A 5563-nucleotide genomic window follows, 5' to 3' on the forward strand; every position below is an offset into this window, starting at 1 on the left:
CAGAGTCACAGAGCCTTGCCAGACCAAACACGAGCCCTCATTCCCTCCTCTCACTCCTGCTGTGAGGGACGCAGAGAGACACACAGAGAGAGCCGCCCCTGCTGCAATGGCACACTGAGACAGGCAGTGAGAGGGAGAGATAAGAGAGAGACACAGAGATATCTGCACCTCCTGGTGTCACCTGGGTCCTAGCGCTCATTGCAGTCCTGCTTGCAATGGGCTTTCTTGCTAGTATTAAATAATGCACCTCCAGTCATTCCTCACCTCCTGGCTCTCTTCCTTCCCTCTGCTGCCTTCTCATGCTTCTAGGCACTCTGAACACCTGCTTGAAATAGTGGAGGAGAGGAACTCCACCTGTTAATCAAGCCAGGCAACTAATCACCTTTCTCCCTGTTTTAAAGGACCCACAATGCAAGCTAATTTTTTAAAAAAACAGTAAAATCAACCTTCCAGGGCAGACCATCCTGATCCCATTCTAGCTGTTAATGTCATGCTACAACACAAGCTGCCTGCCTTTTTCAGGGAAACTGTACGTAAGCAAAGCTGCATACAACTTTAATCACACATGGGTATGTTGTGGATTTCCTCTTGGTCTATAAGATATTTTTTCTTTTTATAAAACTTAAAGAAGTCAGATCTGGTAAAAGAGGGACCTTCCAACAGTCCCTATTTATAGAACTCTGTTCCAAGAAAATCCCCTATCTCCAATATCCCAATTTAAAAAAAAAATCTAATGTGAGGGGAATTCCACTGTGCAAACATGCATTATCTAAAAAGGAAGCCCTAGGAAAAGTCCTCACATAGGAACAACCTAGCTGAGTATATGTACATATGGATGGATGGAGAGACAGAACTCAGAATTTTTGTATGCGTTCTACCATTATACAAATGCCACAAACTACAGTTGTTGGTCCCATATGTACAATATCTCTTTAAAGCCCAAGCAAAGAAACTCTGGTGGTGAGAGGAATATTCTTTAAAATGCAAATATGGTATTCCCCTTTTCCCTTGCAAATGCATATGTGATAAATGCAAATTACATGCTTTTAGCTGTTGGCTAGTCTTTCTCTGTGTCTTCTGAGAGAAGGGAAAATGGAAATGGAAACAAGAAGAACCCGAGAACAGAAAATTATAGACTGCATGAATGTAGCTGCAGAATCAACAGAAGTTTGCTGGGGTGGGAGATAGAAGGTAAAATGACATCTCTGTCAATTTTGAAAAGGTTTTTTTTTTGTTATGACAGTTAATCCCTTGTGTCATATCTCTGTAACCCAAAGATGAGAAATTGCCTTCATGTTTAATTAACACCATTCTGTCTCTCTTATGTAGCTTGTTTTGGAAGCCTCAGGAAAAACAGCATGCAAGTAACCAGATTATTATTCTGACATATCAAGAATTGTATTGTGATAGAATATGTAATTTCAAGATATTCTCTTATATTAGTCTAGTGTGTTAATTTGAAGACCTTCCCTAAAGTCACATGTTCAAGTAGCCAGTTCAGCTATTAGAGAGTACATGTATAAACCTGTTGGGCTTGCTCTTTAGATTAAAGCTGTTTGAACAACACCTCTTTCTTCTCTATACTGGAACCCAGAAACATTGCAAGCTGAGTTTCATCAAATGGTTGTACTCAGCATAAGAAGAGCCTGCAGGTTCTAATGCAAAGTTAACCTCATATGCCCCAAAACAAATCCCTTGATTACAGTTTGGTGTAGTGGGTACGAGTGCAGACTTCTAACCTGGCATGCTGGGTTCAATTCTGCATTCTCCCACATGCAGCCAGCTGGGTGTCCTTGGGTTTGCCACAGTGCTGATAAAGCTGTTCTGACCGAGCAGTGATATCAGGCCTCACCCACCTCACAGGGTGTCTGTTGTGGAGAGAGGAAAGGGAAGGCGATTGTAAGCTGCTTTGAGCCTCCTTTGGGGAGAGAAAAGCAGCATATAAGAACCAACTCTTCCTCTTCTTTCAATGGGATTTCTAAAGTAATAATTATGCCAACTACTGTCTGTTATATTTCATAAAAAACCAAGCAAAAAAAATGGATATCTACTTCCCAAGTCCCCTGTGATGGTGTCTATTCTTTGTATCACTCCCCTCCTTCTTCCCTTGGTGGTCAAGAAGTTTCCAGTTTTCCAAACTCCAAACTGAACAAGTTTTGTGCAGTTAGGGTGGGGGCAGATGTCACTCCCATGAGATGTTCAGAATTGTTATAATTTGGCAATTTGGAAAGTTAGAGAGGCCATCTAGATCTTTTATGCCCTGGCCTCAATGGCTAAGAAAATGACAGGCTATTATTTTCCTGGCTGTTTGGCAACTTTACATACCAGGATTTAGATATGCTCTCCTCCCATCCCCTGGCACAAAAGGATACTTTTGATATTTCACTTTGAGCCTGTTCTTCCTCTGAGGAACTAAGAACAGTTTATCCAAGGCAGTCTCCCCTCAAGGCTGTTTATATGTTAGCTTCATCAGGGTTATACCAAGGGCAGTTCCACACATTGAAAAAAATTGCATTACACCAGCAAAATGGCATAAAACTAAAAAATAACATGCCTCTAGCCATTCCTCATCTTCTTGTGCTTCGTAGCACTCCATATGCCTGCTTGAAATGGCAGAAAAGAGCAATGCGCTTTACACGCAACTCTCCTCCGCCTGTCAATCAAGCCAGGCAGCCAATCACTTTTTTCCATATTTTAAAGGGCCCACAATGGCAGCTAATTTTTTAAAAGTAAAACTTCTCCATTGAAATGCCTACTGCTTTTTATAATGCCACCCCTTATGGAATCACAAGCCTTGAATCTTTTAAAAATTAATCTCGTCCCTGATTTTTTTTTTGGAAAAACTTTAGAAAGGCATGCTTTGTGTTTTACCTGGGGGGATTTTTTTCTTGATTTGCCTGCATGATTTAACGCCTATTAGTTGCTTCAGGCAGTTTGCTTTAAAAAAAAAAACATCCCTGGGAGAAGGGAGGGGGAGGCGGGTGTGAGGGCGGGAATTGGAGGCAGAGATAGCGCTACTTCGGCTCCACGTATTTCCTTAGTGTGTGGCTTGCTGGTTGCTTTTCTCTAGCTTGTGCTTTTTAGTTGAGGGAATCTACTTTATGTGATTCGCCAGCTAGCGCTTTAAAATGGAGGATATAGCTACCTGTTTGCTGCTTGGTCGCTGGATGTTGGTGACGTTGTGCAAAACGCCAAAAATATGATGTCTGCATAAGGTGAGTATTTCACTATATTTATCAGGTGCAGAATGGCCCCAAGTATCCACCTCCTTTCTGCAGCTTGATCTTGCTGCTATATGTTGTTAGTGGCTGCACAGGTTTTGTATGTAAGAGAAATTTAAGAAGGGGGGAAAAGAAAGAAAAGCTCCTGCCATTTTAAATTGTAAGATACTGTAAAGCTGTATTGAAAAATTGTCCCAGACACCACAACATTTTGATTTTAACATTACAATACAAGGGTATGATACAATTCTGTTTACTTTATTCCATTTTTGCTGCAGCAAAGAAAATAAAATACGATAGATGTTGGCCATTAAAACCTCAATGCTGATTATTTTGCCATTTACTTCATTAGAATTTAAATTAGAAAAAAATTTAGGCATCTGCAGCAATTACCAAAATCTGCCATTTATTCAGTATGAAGTACAACAGTACAACAAGGTGGTGTTAGGAATCAGGTACACCCAGAATATTTAAACTCAGACTATTTACTTCCAGCCTTTGCTAGCTTGGATATAATGCTGATAGTCTACCTTACAGGGTTACTATAAAGATAATTTGGCACACATCCTGCTGGAATAAAGCAGTAGATGATGTTAAGTTGTGATTAATTTTCATATAGATCATAGACAAACTATACAGTCAGCTAAGTTGTAGTTAGTGTTAGGAAATACATTCTTTCAAGCCCTGGAACTGAATGTTTAATATGAAATGGAATTGTTAGCACTGTACACATCCCCCCTCCACTTTTTTACCAATTGAATTCAGTTTCTTTATATTAATTAACAATACCATTCATTTTAGTTGTTAGTTGCTTAGTGCTTTCCTGCTTCTATGGGTTTCCATGGGAAATCTATATTCTAGGGTAACTCCCTTCCATGACTCCAATCAGGCTCCAGTTCTTAGGGCTCAGTTCTATCACTTTTCCTGCCAAAAGTTGGGTAAATGCAGAAATGAAATTACAATTCTTCCTTGCATGATGCACACGGGAAGGCAATTGGCATCCCATGAGAGTAGATAGGTTTCTGGAATATAATCGATTTGCTCCTCAGCTTTTTCTGTTTCACTAATGTTTGGAAAAGAGCCTCTTGTGGCGCAGAGTGGTAAGGCAGCCGTCTGAAAGCTCTGCCCATGAGGCTGGGAGTTCAGTCCCAGCAGCCGGCTCAAGGTTGACTCAGCCTTCCATCCTTCCGAGGTCGGTAAAATGAGTACCCAGCTTGCTGCGGGGTAAACGGTAATGACTGGGGAAGGCACTGGCAAACCACCCCGTATTGAGTCTGCCATGAAAACGCTAGAGGGCGTCACCCCAAGGGTCAGACATGACTCGGTGCTTGCACAGGGGATACCTTTACCTTTACCTTAATGTTTGGAAAGGGACACAGGTGGCTTTTAATCCCTGAGCAGCCATGGACTCTAGGCAAATATTCACTCTGAGCCCTGATATTGCTCAGAAAGAATGTACACATCACATGAGAACAAATTGCATGTTTAGTCATGCTCTGTGTTGCCCCCCCCCCAAGGCCACTGGAATGTTGTCCTATTGGTAGCCTTGTGGGAGCCATTGGAATGTTTGCCTCTGTGCTTGCTAGCTTCAGCCCCAGGATGACTATAACAGCAAGCAAGCTGCACCCACTGCACAGAAGGAACGAACTGAAAGCCCTTCTCAAATCAGTCAGAGTCATGTGAAGGGAATTACTTTGGAGAGACTTATCAGCATAATCACCTGTGGTGGTGAGGCTGTTGAGTGGGAAACATCCCTGTCCTTCCATGCTGGCTGGGCCACTGTCTCCACTATACGACCACCATTCATTTTTTCCAATATAAATTGTAGCAACTGTATTACAACTAGGACCATTTGTGGTGTAGATTCGTTAATGTTTATTTACTTCATTTGTAGCCCACCTTTCTAGTAGGTACAGAACCCAACTGGTTTACATCATTTTTCTTGTCTCTATTTTATCTGAAGCTATATCCCTGAAAATGATTGCACATGGGGAAAGTAAGAATTTCTAATCTCATTGTGTTCACCGACTAATATGATATAGCATTTCAGGTAAGTGAATGGATTAATCTGATGTATTGCGCTGGGACTGTAAAGGTTGAGATTTTAATGGCTATCAGCACACACTGTTATTACATTACATCTCTGAAAACTACAATAAGAATTTTGTGTTTTAGTTTATAGTTGTTTCTCAAGCTTAAACATCTAAAGCTCTGCATGGTATATTTTTGACATAAATTTACACATGTCCTGAAGGGAATGATATGAACATTAGTAACATTGAGAAAGTGCTGTGCTTAATCACCCAAAATATGGCAAAATGTACACACTTAAACTGTAAACA

Source organism: Paroedura picta, chromosome 6 (assembly GCF_049243985.1).
Source record: "Paroedura picta isolate Pp20150507F chromosome 6, Ppicta_v3.0, whole genome shotgun sequence".
In the NCBI taxonomy this organism is placed as follows: domain Eukaryota; kingdom Metazoa; phylum Chordata; class Lepidosauria; order Squamata; family Gekkonidae; genus Paroedura; species Paroedura picta.